Below are 14,925 nucleotides of genomic sequence, written 5' to 3' on the forward strand. Positions count from 1 at the left end.
ACAGTCTCCTCTTCCATCACTTGGCAGTGGCAGTGCTCTAATAGGGACACTCAGGGAGCCTACTGCAAGGGCACCTGATTCAGACTTGGGAGGTCAGGAAAACTGGGAGCAGAAAGAAGGTAGGGATGGATGTGGCTGGGGAGGGAGGGCTATGAAGGCCGTGTTTCCCAAGGAGAGGCACACAGTGTATGCAGAGGCCTGGATGTGGAGGGTCCTGACACAAGCAAGTTCAGCACAGCTCGTCATACTGTGGACAGGACAAGGCAGGAAGAGTAATGCATCTTACAAGGGTACGTGTGAAACTTAGTAAATGTAGAATGTAAATGTCGTAACACAATAACTAAGAAAATGCCAGGAAGGCTATGTGAACCAGTGTGATGAAAATATATCAAATTGTATCTAAAACCAGGGTATGGTGCCCCATGATTGCATTAATGTACACAGCTATGATTTAATAAAAAAAAAAAAAAGAAAGAAAGAAAGAAAAGTAATGCACTCACAAATATGTGTGACCCTTTAGTGTTCATAAAAACAGTCTGCTCTGGTCCTCAGAACAACCCAAAGAGGTGATTGAGGCAGGAATCTTCATTTTAAAGATGAGCAAACAGAAGTTCAGAATGATTAAATGACTAGTCCAAGTTCAAAAGGTAACGAATGGTGAGGTCTTGGGTTAACTCCCAGGCTGCTATCTGGGTCATTATTAAACTCTGTTTCCTTTAATTCCAAGCTAGATGATAAGAGTATTAAGAACAATCCATGTTTAAAAATTTTTGTCTTCCTCCCAGTGCCATTCACTCCACAGGTGTTCAGTAAATGTGTGCTGATGTCTGCAGGAACTGGCTCACTTTCTCTAACTTACTGAGGGGAGAGATAAGAAACCACAGCAATGTAAAAGCAGATATGTGGGTGGCAAAATACAATAGGTGAAGTAAGGTTCTAGTCAAACCATTAGGTGTCTCCAACTTGTAATTAAGTAATAGGTAAATCCATGATGCTACTTCCACACACCAGTAATAGCATAATATAAATTATAATATGAATAGAGCTTTATGTTACATTAAGGGGAGGAAAAAGCAAGGTGCAAAGTAGTGCATTTGAGTATTTTATAGTATCAGTTGAGTACAAAATAACCGACAGAGGGAAGAATAGATGTTATTACTTGACTATGTATGGACCATCTCTTAAAGAAAACTCAACAACTGGTTATAGATGTTGCCAGAAACAACTACATGGCTGGGGGATACCAGTAGGAGAGAGGTTTTTACTATATATCTTTTGGAACCCTTTTATTGTATTATGTGTTTTTTAAAATTATATTAAAGATATTTTCCATACTCTAATTTTTTTCTTATTTCCCTTGGTGGTTTTGACTTCCTGTGAGGTCTAGAGTAAAAACTAGTCTTGTAAACCTAACAATCCTTACAAGATTTTTGTTTGTTTGTTTTATACACAGGGTTTAATTTTAAAGGCCCCAATACACTTGTATGCAGCTGATAAATGGTCAAGGCCTGGCTTTCTAAATAGTTTCACCATCAATATCTGTTGATATTTTGGTTTATGTTAATGAGTCAGATGAAAGTAAAACAATAAACATATATGTCAGAACTTAGCTCGATCATCAGTGCTGTGAGTAACTTCTTTGGTAAATTGTGTAATGGTTTTCGAATACTGAAAGAATATTTTCTCAGTTTTTTGCCAGTCACAATGTAATAGCTACAAATATGAGACATCATTAAAGTGATATGCATTATTACCATTTTCTCTGTTACGAGAGAAAGTTTCTCCATTCTTAAGTCTAGAGAATCAACAAAATAATAAACTTTGGTTGATGACTTTTGCCAGTACCCCTGGTGTAAATACTCCCACCAATGGTGATTTCATGCTACCAACATTCAGCACTAAATGCAGAACTGGGAAGAAACACACAATTGAGCACACCACTCATGGGACTCCACCATGGATGTAAATAAGCTTGAAAACCTAGATAATAGTAAAATAATTAAGAACCAATGAGATTTTTAGTGCTTATTAACTTTGTTTTTAATGCATATATTTAATTGAAAGTTTATACTATTTAATTTGTTTTTAATGCATATATTTAATTGAAAGTTTATACGATTTAATAATAACTGTCTTTAGCTTTTAAAAATTTAATAATGAGCTCTTATGAGCCTGTATAAGACAGTTCTGGAAGACTACCACTCTAATGGAAATAGAAAGCCACATTTGATTGATATAATAGAATATTCCAAAAATTTCCCTATGGTAGAAGCATATTAGGAATGAATTTCAATAAAAAGGTATGGTCATTTAGCTGTCAAGGAAAGACCTGCTGGCTTTATCCTAAATAAAGAGAAATACCACAATGTAAATCTCAATGCCAAGCAGTTGAGAGAGAGAGAGCAAGAGAGAGAGCCCCTAATGCCCCTTTCTGCTCAAACATCCTAATCATTTAAGACTCTATGCACCAAGCATTGTATTTGTACCTTGGACAAGTGACCTGGCCTCTCTGAGTCTTCCTTTCTTCATCTGCTAACTGAGAAGAAATAATAGTTTTCGTGTAAGATGGTTGTGAGAAAATAAAATGGTAGTTCATCAGAAACAACCCAGTGTCCTCAGCAGGTGATTAATAAATCGTGGTTTACTATATGATGGAAGACTATTCAGCATCAAAAAGGAATGCACTCCCCATACACACCACAAGAATAAATATCAAAATCGCTCTGCTGAGTTAAAGAAGCCAGAGCCTAAAAAGTGCTCATACTATGTGAATCGTTTTTAGAAAATTCTAGAAAATGCAAATTAATCTATAGTAACGAAAAGCAAATCAGCCATTGCCTAGAGAGGGATGTGAGGAAGTTATGGGAGGAAAAGATTACAAAAGAACACAAGGAGATTTGGGGAAGTTATGGAAAAGTTGTTAGCTTGATTGTGGTGATGGTTCCATGGGTGTATACACGTGTCAAAATTTATCTAACTATACACTTGAAATACATCAAATTTATTGTATGTCAATTATACATCAATAAGCTGTAAAAGAAAAAGAAATCAAAAAGCAGTTTTTCAGTCCACGATTGTGAGTTCATAATGAATCTTGTTATTTAAGAAGACGCTAACAGCTATGAATCAGTTTCCCTTTGCAATGCTTCCCTTTATAAAGGAAATAAAGAGTTTTCAAATGGTTTGTGCCCTTATTGTGTTTCATGAGACCAATTTGCAGACACAAACTTTGACAATGTGGTGTAATTTTTGATCTTGCCCAGGAAGGTAGAGGGAGAAACCCAGATTATGCAGATTGAGAAAGGAAGGGTTGAAGAAGAAAGGTGTTAAAAAAAAAAAAAAAAACAGTTCAGGCCATTGGTGGCTCTCGTCTGTAATCCTAGCACTCTGGGAGTGCTGAGGTAGGAGGATCTTTTGAGCTCAGGAGCTTGAGACCAGCCTGAGCAATAGCAAGACCTCATCTCTACTAAAAATAGAAAAATTAGTACGTTGTTGTGATGGGCAACTGTAGTCTCAGTTACTTGGGAGGCTGAAACAGGAGGATCACTGGAGCCCAGTAGTCTGAGGTTGCCATAAGCTAGACTGATGCCACAGCACTCTAGCCTGGGCAACAGAATGAGACTCTGTCTTAAAAAAAAAAAAAGGAAGAAAAGAAAAAAGTAGATTATTATTCAATGATACTTGTCAAAGATGGTAAGGAACACTTCATTCAGGACCGTTGTGATAGACATAAGCACCACCAACAGGGGAGCCTTTAGGTCAAGGGGAAGATCGGTCTCAACTCTGAACACAGCATGGGCAAGTGAGAATTTATAGCCAAAGAGTAAGGTGGGGCCAATAGATGAAATATTCCTAAAAGGAAATATCAGGGGCGAAGAGGACTCTGGCTAACCGGACCTAACAGGATTCTAGCTGAAGGTGGGCCAGGGGATCAGACATCACCAGGCAGGTGGTGGAGGAAGAGGAAGCCAATCAAATATCAAGGATGAGCAGATGTGGAGGGTGAGGGATTCTTGCTAAACTGACTTAACAGGGTTCTTTCAATGTACACAGCTATAATTTAATAAAAAAAAAAAACTGCATTTTACACCGAAGTGCACAGATGGGCCAAGGAGATGGTTCAAAAACCTGACTAAAGTTTGGTCCAGCAGAGAACATTTCTTGGGAGACAGTGAATGAAAACCAATTTTCAGAGAGGTTCAGCTATGACAAAGTAATTCTGGAAAGAAATACTATTTTCAACTACCATCATCTGTGAGTAAGAGGATTATTACTTCATTTCCTGGCTTTTTTTCCCCTCTCAAATGCTGAATAATGAACTTTAGGGAGCACTGTTTTTGCTGAATGGGGGCAGGGCTGGAGAAAGGGTGAGCTGTGAGGAGCAGGGGTTCCCCTGGGCAGCCTGTGGTAGATGTGTGAAGGAGATGAACTGTGGTTCTGCCTTCACCCAGGGGCAGACAAGCTATGAAAACTAAAAAGAATATGCAGTATCTTTTTTTAAAAAATCTAATTTCAACTTTAAAAAGTAAACTTGTATTGATTACAAGCTTTTTTTAACTGAGAAAATTATTTAAGAAGAAAAATAGAAGAGTTTGGGATTCAAGAGCAGAAAAGACATAGAGCTGTGGCCAGAGGGACTTCACAGGAGAGTTTTTCAAGTTGGGGCTACATGTGCCCATTTACAGATGAAGGAGAAAGAGCCTGGAAGAGCCAGGGTTGGCTGGATCAGATGTCAAAGGTGTGACAGGGCTGAGCAAACTGGCTCTGGGAGAGAGGAAGCAAACAGCGTGTCTTTCTCATCCCATCACCTGTGGACAGTTCATCTAACGTTTTCTACTTCTAGCCTGTTTTCCACAGTTTTATGTAATGTGTTTTCATTACACAAACAGTCATAATGTAATTTTTTCACCTACTATTATACATTTTATCATGTCATTAAATACATCTCTTAAATAATATTTTGGTACCTTATGATCCTTTATGTAGATGCTACATTTTTAGGGTTAGTGAAACATCTTTTCAGACAACTCTCTAGAAAAGTCCTATCAATATCTTTCCCATCAGAACTGTCAGCCCCACCTTACCGCACTCCCATGAGCTGTAGTGTTATCAGGCGTTTTTCCATCATCACCAATTTGACAGGGAAAATAGGGTATAGGGTTGTAGTAATGAAAGTAATTTGCATTACTTTACATTATTTTGATTATCTTCAAAGTTTATTAGTTTATTAGTTATATATTATTTTCATGGGTTTATTAGTTTTATATTATTTTGGCTTTAAAATTTTCATGCCTTTTGCCCTTTTATCTATTGCGCTAGATAATAATTGCTTTTATCAACTTGAAATAATTGCTTTTATCAACTTGAAATAATTTTTTAATATGAAAGACATTAATAGTCACTTGCCATCTTGATCACATGTTTTTTCTAAAAAAAAATTTCTGGGCACAGCTAAGTCTCTAAATATGCTATAAAGGGATGAATGATGATATTTGCAAGTATTTGTATATGATTTTCTTGGTTGAAAGTACCCAGCAGGCATCATCATCAAGCTTCAACATTTTACTCTAAGTATATCTTTCCTTATTTTTCACATATGCTAATGATTTTTAACTATCATTTTGTATGGTATTTGTATGGTATTTCAGTAATGCCAATAAAAAGTGAATTTCTTCATGAGATAACGAGGGTTGAGCAGTGGGCAGTGGACTAGCCGCACTGCTTTTCTGTGAAAGTCCTAAATCTTTTAATGAATTAAAAGTTAAAAAACAAAACAGCATTTCACAGTGATTAGGAGTGGCTACAGGCTTGGGGTCAGGAAGGCTTTGCTCCCCATTTACCAGCCAGGAACGTTTCTGTGGGCCATGCATCCTCTCTGAGTTTTAGTTTCTTCCTCTGTGAAATGGGAATGCTCAATCTTACATGATTTTTATAAGAGTTAAATGAAAGAATGTATGCAAAGATTTCAGTTCCAGGCCTGACATATGGTGAGTACCCTTCTTGGGTTCCAGTCTTGTGTTCATCTGATGCAATGCCATTGCAGACAGCGTCTGCTCATGCTATGATGTGCTGTTTTAATGCAATCAAGCATCTTTTGAAAATTCCTACAACTACCAGCTCTCTTAATTTCTCTTCTGTAGAGACTTAACTTTGATCCTTTTAGGGAACTATGATAAAATGATTTGAGAACCTATTATTAGAACCTACATAATAATAATATAATTATGGGCGGCGCCTGTGGCTCAAGGAGTAGGGCGCTGGTCCCATATGCCGGAGGTGACGGGTTCAAACCCAGCCCCGGCCAAAAAAACCACAAAAAAAAAAAAAATAATAATAATAATATAATTATTATTTCCTGGTCATGAGCCCAATGATAGTTTCTATGATAAGGGAACTGGATGAAGTAATTAGCTACCTGTTTAACAAAAACATCAAAATACAAAGGTATTATTATGATCAAATAAGGAACTTGCATGAGGAACTTACAAGTATTCAAAGATACCAAAAGAACTTAGGTGTTGGGTGGGTAAGGAGATGTAAAAATAAAACAGAGGAATTGTTTTCACCTGTTCATGGAAGAGAAGAAGTAAGTCTGGGCCCCCCGCCCCGGCATTGCTGATGGAGGGAGAAGCACTTATTCCTATGTAAGACCCTGACACACTAGATGTCCCAGGGCTCATAGTGGTTGCTTAAAATACAGAAAGTAGTAACCTGATTTTGATTAGTCGTTTGATTACATTCTTCTAATGAATTGAAATGGCATTAAGTGGAAGTTAAAACAAGATTCGTCCTTCCCCTTCTCAACTTTTGAAATTTCCAGACAAAAAGGGACTCTTCCCTGGCTAATTCACTTTCAGAATCTAGAAAATGGAATAAGACCAAATCTGGCTCTTTCTGAAGAAACAAAGTCATCCCTAAAATCTACTTGCTTTCCTGGTGATTCTCATACAAATGCTGGCTCATTCTCATCCTTTCATTTAACCTCATCTCACGTTAACAGCCTTGGCTCAGAGGCCTTCCCTGACTATTCTAAGTGGTTCCTTGACCATCGCGTTCTGTCAAAACGCCTTGCTTGGTTCCAGTGTTTAACACATTCTTCGCCTCTTATTTGTGTGGTACCCGTATGCATCACCTGTCTCCTTTCTTGACGTGGGAGTTCCATGAGGGTTGGGCACGTGCCTCATGACCTTACACCTGAGTGCCTAGCTTGGGGGCTCTCTGTAGCCCCTGCCTGCATACTTGTCGAATGAGATATCTTCAAAGATAAGATAACAGTTCAAATAAATGATCCCTATACTGATTCTTCTCTTTACATACTGGCTCCCCTTTGTTATTATGGAGACAATACTTGAAATTTCTCCAGACTTTCTCAGCTCAGTCCTATATGGCTCTGCTTTAGTCTCTACTGACTCTCTCCATGGGATCCCAGGGAGGCTAAATGGAATCCCAAAGAGTAATGTGGTTGTATCCTCTCTCCCCACCCTATACTAGAAAGATCCAGGGTCTTTAGCAAAAGTTTTTTTGGAGGTTAATTAAAAAGGTCAAGTCAATGGTGAGCCCAGATTTGGGGGTTTTTTTTGAGCCCAGATTTTTGTTTATTCAGAAATAGACAAAGCCTTTGACTGTCTGCACTGGTTGGAATATAAAGGACTAAAAAGCTGCCTTTTGAATTTGTAAGGGAGAAAAAAAATCTTTTACCCTTCTAGGTTCTTGACTGGGGCCCTTGTAACAAAACGTAAATTAACAAGAAAGAAAAACACAAGGTTATTAACATGAATACATCATACACACACAGGAAAAACCCCAGGAACTGCGTAACCTACAGAGGTGGCTTAGAATTCAGGCCCAAATACCATCTCCAGCTGAAAATAGAGGAAGAAGGGTGCAGGGGGCTTCCGAAGGCCTTGGCCACCGGCGTTGCTTGAGTGTGTGTGGAGTAGGATGAGGGTGTTGGGTAGAGGACAAATGGACGTCACACGCCACACGCCTTCATCTCTATAGAATTTACACACGAGAAAGTTAAATCTAGCTCTAATTGCGAGAAATAATCAAACAAAACTAGATGAGAAGCTGGATTCTTAAAAAATGGGCCAGCATTCCATACCAACCATCAGAATTTGAGTCAAGTTTGAAGAGGATGGAGATTTTTTTTTTTGCTATTACTGCCTATTTCCATTGTCTAACATCTGAAAGTGAGCTAGCCAGAAAGTAGACTCGTTTGCTCTGGAAATTAAACTAATTTAATATAGAACATGGCAAAGTCCCATTTGTTACCTAATTAACAGGCACATCTCTCCTTGATTAAAGTTGATGGACCTTATTACCTTGGACCAGAAGCCACAAGAACCCTGAGCTAATGGAATGAAAGGCAGATTTGCATAGTGAGACTTGAAGTGCTTTGTGGTTATACTCTCAGACTTGAAAGGATACTGGCCTCTCAGACTTTTTCTCTATTTTCTCTGTCAGCTCGACCATGCAAAGTGGTCCCAGCCATAAAATAAAGGTGATTTTCAATTTGGGAGAGGTGATTTGGAAGGTTTGAGATATGGTTTTCTCATAAAGCAAAGGAGGCACTCACTTGTTCTAAAATACACTTCACCACTACAAGTCTAAGGCGGAGGCAAAAACAGGAGGTATATCTTCCTTTTAAGACTTTCATCCTACCACTCCCTTTGGAAGGTTCAAAATCTGTCAACCCATTTTAACATTCAGATATGTGACCAAGGAAGAAAGTTCAGGTAATTGCCGAGTTTGGTTGGCTAAGTTAGGTTTAGATGACTTTTATTAGTTAATTTGTTTAATGCATATTTATTGAATTCCTGCTATATTTGGGGATTCTGGGAGATACAGAGTAAGAGAATGAAGGTCACCGATGGGAGTGGGCAGTCACTGAGCAACTAATTATATAAATATCTATTTAGATGCTTGAATAGACTTGAAAAAAGGGCTACAAGAGGGATGTAAACAATAGGGTGAGAGCATATAACAGGGGTGCAGAAAGGCCTCCCTAAAAAGGCAGCATTGACCTGGATTCTGATGTGGAAATAGGAGTTGACTAGAGGAGGATGAAAGGTTGGGGAGGTATCCCTAAGAGAAGGTCACAGTGGTGGGTCACAGGGTGCTTTTTGGACAAGTGGAGGTTAACAGTGGTCAGAGGACCTTGAAAATTGGGTTGAGGTTTGGGGTTTTAATCCTGCCAGCAATGGGATGCCACTGAATGGTTTACGCAGGTGAGGGAATGGTTCACACTGCAGAAAAGTAAGCCTGGAACATTTAGAAATTACCTTTGTGCATAAAGCTCTGTGTGCTGCTCCAACCACTCATCAGGATATGCTCCCGAGTGGAAAATTATTCGGGTCAGAGGATGCGATGGGTTTTTGCTGTTCCTGTCTTCAATTTTTATGGAAATTTCTAGGTACATAAAAAATGGAGAAGGTACTATAAGGACTCCCCATGTACTCACTTCCCAGCATCAGCAACTGTTGATATACCGTACCACCAATGACCTTCCATCCAGACCCCAGGCATGTCCATCCAACCCCAGTGGATAACTTTGAAGCAAATTTCAAACATCGTTGTTTTATCTGTAACATTTCAATATGTTGTTCTAAAACATAAAAATGTTTTTTTGCTGGCTCGCCTGTGGCTCAAGCGGCTAAGGCGCCAGCCACATACACTTGAGCTGACAGGTTCGAATCCAGCCTGGGCCCGCCAAACAATGACGGCTGCAACCAAAAAATAGCCAGGCGTTGTGGCAGGTGCCTGTAGTCCCAGCTACTTGGGAGGCTGAGGCAGGAGAATCGCTTGAGCCCAGGAGTTGGAGGATGCTGTGAGCTGTAAAGCCACGGCACTCTACCCAGGGTGACAGCTTGAGGCTCTGTCTCCAAAAAAAAAAAGTTTTTTGCTTTAACTTTAAAGCTATAATTATATCTGATAGTAAATATTATTAATAATCATTCTTTAATCTAGCCAAAATCCATGTAGTAGCATTTAAACATTTTTTAAGGTTTTAGATACCTATTATTAAATTACTTTTTGGAAAGTCTGAACAAATTTATACTCTCACTAACCACGTCTGAGACCCACGGCTCACCAAATCTTCATCAAAATTCAGGATTATTTTTCTTACCTTCACCAATTCAATAAATGAAAAATGGTATCTTATCAATGTTTGAATATGCATTTCTTTTATTGTAAGTATGATTGAACATTTTCCCCTAAGCTTATGAATTATTTATATTTCCTCTTTCATGCACTATCTGTTCTTGACCTTTGCCTCTCTCCCAAGGGACCATCTGGCTTCTATTTAAACATATCTAATAGCAGAAACTTTACTACTTCAGAAGCAGCAGTCCTGAATAAGGGTTATAACTATTAGAAAGTGTCTTATATGAACCAAAGTCTTTATACCAATTTTGTAACTTCTACCTAATTCTATCAAGTGGAGCTACCCAAATGCCTTTCTCAGAAAATCCCTTTAGATGTTTGATGACAATTGGTTACAGTTCCTCAAATTCTCCAAGCCAACGTCCCACTTCTTTAAACCATTCATTTGCTATAATTTCTTTTTTTTTTTTTTTTTTTGTAGAGACAGAGTTTCACTTTATGGCCCTCGGTAGAGTACCGTGGCCTCACACAGCTCACAGCAACCTCCAATTCCTGGGCTTAAGTGATTCTCTGGCCTCAGCCTCCCGAGTAGCTGGGACTACAGGTGCCCGCCACAATGCCCGGCTATTTTTTGGTTGCAGTTTGGCCGGGGCCGGGTTTGAACCCACCACCCTCGGTATATGGGGCCGGCGCCCTACCGACTGAGCCACAGGCGCCGCCCATTTGCTATAATTTCTAAGCTCTTCATTATTTTGCTCCTTTTCCTAGACACACCCAAGTTCAAGGTTCTTAACAAAATGTCTCTTGCTGGCTCATTATTTTTCTGTCTACAAAATTATTTGCAATGCAAAAAGGATAATACTGTGTTACCTTCCTATGGTGTAAACCTGAGTATAATTTAATATTTTTACCTACTTTAGAATAGTTTCTAGATATGAGTCAGAATTTAACATGGAATCAAACTTTTAAAATTAGAAAGGGGCCATTATAAATCATCTTATTTCTTAATAAATATTATTATGATATTTTCTATCAAATTAAAATAGTATGAACTCAAAGTTGTTCACGTGCTATTCAAACCCAAGACACTAATTTACACTGTGTACAGGTTTCCATGTTAGAGTATGGCTGTCATCATATATTTTCCTAAACTTTAATGTTCTGAAATAATTAGATTATCAAATAGTTGTTTTTTTTTTTTTCCCCTTGTGTAGTCCCAAATGATTTTTTTAGGTCATAGAATGTCTGCAATGGAAAGCACTTTAAAGATCCATCTAGTCAAACCCTCCCTCCCCAGTTTTCCAGAGAAACCAGCTGAAGTTCAGGGAGGCTAAGAATGTTCCCAAGAACACAGGTGGAGTTAGAGGTAGATTTTTGAAATTGAAATCCATCCATCAGTCTTTTTTATGAATATTTTCAGGATCTGAAAGAGATTGGTCACTGTGATACAGGGACATAGAAACCTATTTTGATTCTCAAAAGATTTCCCAGAGGCATAACAGGTTATAGAATCTGCCGAATAACTAAAGTGTCTCAACAGAGAAAGGGGTCATAAAAAATATCACCTTTGGGCATTAATTATGAGGACGCAGGACAGGATTTTGTTGTAGATTGTCTTTGCTAAAGACAGCCACAACAATAGATCCTTAAGAAGTTCTTACTACTATTAATTGACAGATCTGTGAAAAATAATAAGCTGTTGGTCGAAGCCATGAAAATCTGAGTTCTTTATTTACATAGCAATACATGACTAAAATCATCCCAAATTCTTATTTGTCTTTCTCACAAAGTTCTTTCAAATATATAGAAATCATTCACAGAAATGCTAGTGAACAGTATATGAGTATATTTGACTCCTTAATGCTAATTTTTTAAACCACCGACCCTCTTTCCCAATCCTATATATTTAGTATATATGTTACATTTTAAGCCATTCCCGCTTCACAGATGAGGTAGTCCAGCCTTACCAATAACAAAGTCAATTAGCTCATATTTTTTGTATATTGTCTATCTTATATACTGTATTCCTATTCTAAGCTGGAGAAAAGAAAATGTTATTGAGAAAATCATAAGAAAGAGAAAACTTACCGTCCATTGAATGGAAGTGGATCATCAGAAATGCCTCCATCCTCATTACCTTCATGTTGAGTAGGCTAAGAAGGAGGAGGAAGATGAGGGTTTGGGCTTGGTACCAAAGGAGTGGACCCGTGATGTTCAAACCCATATTGTTCAAGGGTCAACTGTAATCACCTGATAGTGTTATTATTATAAAGATTAAATGAGAAGATATATATGAAACAGTAAGTGCAGTGCCTGTCTGTGATAGGGGGTGTCCAAGGTGGCCTCTAAATAATGCTTCCCCCATGCCGTACACACCTGCTGTGCCTCATGCCAACTGATATAGTCTATTTCCCCTCCCCTCGGATCTGGGCAGACTGGTAGCTTTTTTTTTTTTTCTAGTTCCTAAAATTTACATGAAGGCATTTAAAAATGTTTTGGCAAGATGCAAGTAACGTGCTTGGCTATTGCTGTGGAAATTAATAATTCAGCAATGCTATGACACACTACATACACTCTAAATAACTTCCATGATTACACAACTCAAAATGCTTTTTTCCCCTTTTACAAATAACAGGACAAACATGGATATATGAGTGCGTAGAAGGTGAATATATTAAAATCCAATTCCAGACGTCACGTTCAGCAACTATGGAGATCAATGGAGGAAATTTCAAGTGGGACTGAGTTTTGAGGGACAGAATGCAATGAAAGTGTCATGTCATTCTGCAACTCCAGGGCCCAGACATTGAGAGGACTACTTCTTCACTCTTAAAATGATCCCTCTTAGAATGCGTGACACTAAAAAAAAAAAAGAAAAGAAAAGGAAGGGGAAGAAAAAAGAATGCATGATCTTGACACATTATGGGGACACCTACGTTAGCCCCATTGGAATGGAGGCACCCTGGCCACAGCCTCAGCCGATTCTGGTCCGCAGCCAAGCTGAACGCAGTGGTGGGAGCAGTTCCAGGCAATACCAGAAAAACTGCCTGTCCAACATTCACCACTGTGAAGAATAATAAGTCTTTGTTGTTTTAAGAGTGGTTCGTACTTGGGCAGTAGATAAGGCCACACGTCAATGCTCACAAAGTAGTAGTCTTTTGTTATTACTGCTACTTTCTCACTCTGAAGACTACATAAAGGATAATGGTATTTATTTGGACAAAATTGCCAAAAGAAACCTGTTTGTTGCATGGGAACAAAGATAGATGATGAGGAAAATTCTCTCTGATCCCTCAGTGATTTTATATTTACGTTGTAAAATAAGAACTTTGGTTGATTCTAACCAATTTGAAATCCACAAAGTGAAATCTGAGAGCCACTCAATTGTTTATTTCCTATTCCAAACCAGAATTGTCTCTGCATCAAATGGGTTTTATTTTATTTATTTATTTATATTTTTTTTTGTAGAGACAGAGTTTCACTTTATTGCCCTCGGTAGAGTGTCGTGGCATCACACAGCTCACAGCAACCTCCAACTCCTGGGCTTAGGCAATTCTCCTGCCTCAGCCTCCCGAGTAGCTGGGACTACAGGCGCCCACCACAACGCCCGGCTATTTTTTTGTTGCAGTTTGGCCGGGACTGGGTTTGAACCCGCCACCCTCGGCATATGGGGCAGGCGCCCTGCTCACTGAGCCACAGGTGCCGCCCAATACATCTTGTCACATCCTTGCTTCTTTTCTCACTTGCAACTTTGTTTTTGTTTGTAGAGACAGAGTCTCACTGTACCGTCCTGGGGTAGAGTGCCGTGGCGTCACACGGCTCACAGCAACCTCTAACTCTTGGGCTTACGCGATTCTCTTGCCTCAGCCTCCCGAGGAGCTGGGACTCTCACTTGCAACTTTGAGTACTTGCTGTCTTAATAGACACTGCAGCAATCACTTATCCAATTTACAGACCCAAACCTCCTCCCTGGGAGACGTGAGCATCTTCTCTAGGAGAAAATATGAACATTTCAACAACTCTCTCTCAGTTCCCCGTGACCTCTACATGTCTAAAATTTTAACTTTCTTCATCTGTTTTAAACTGAAGAAAGATGTCAGCAGAAACCTCTCCCCTCTAAGAATGATTGGCCTTGGATTTACCTGGATGGATGTAAAAACCTTTGCCTTAGTAGAGTATCTCAAGAAAGGAAAGGCAAGCATCCCATTACTCAATACTAGGTTGAAACTAGGAGATTAACAACTATAAGTCCGCACTATAGGTAGAAAAACACAATTAAATTCAAGAAGCAGGGAGGGGGTTCAGAAAGTTCCCACCTATCGGGTACAACGTCGGGGCCTACAGCACACCTCCTGGGTGAAGGATTCAACCACAACCTGGACTTTGTTTACAAATGCAAACAATGTTAGTTAATCATGTGTGCTCTCATACTAATCTGAAAAGTAAAAAGAAGCACACCTGTGAACAACAGAAAAAACGAAGATTGGCTTTTTTTTTTCCAAGCTGCACTTGGCCCCTTGAGAGAAATTTTAACTTGTTTTTTGAGCAATGGCATTTGTTTCACTAAGGAAATGCGTGTGTACTGAAGAGAGGAGGAAAGGCTCGTTTTGCAAATAAGAATATTAAAAATCCCGACTCCCAGGGAAGATGTCAAATGGAGCACAGGGAGCTGGTCGCACTCCATCCCAAATCTTCCCTTCGGTGACAGGAAAGCGTTTTGGTTTTGTTTGCTTTTTAAGACTTAAGCCCACGAGGATGTACAGAACAGGGGAGGAGAAAACAGCAGTAACAGTATGAAAGCTGGAAAGCAGGACAAGG

The sequence above is a fragment of the Nycticebus coucang genome, chromosome 8, assembly GCF_027406575.1.
Source record: "Nycticebus coucang isolate mNycCou1 chromosome 8, mNycCou1.pri, whole genome shotgun sequence".
Lineage (NCBI taxonomy): Eukaryota > Metazoa > Chordata > Mammalia > Primates > Lorisidae > Nycticebus > Nycticebus coucang.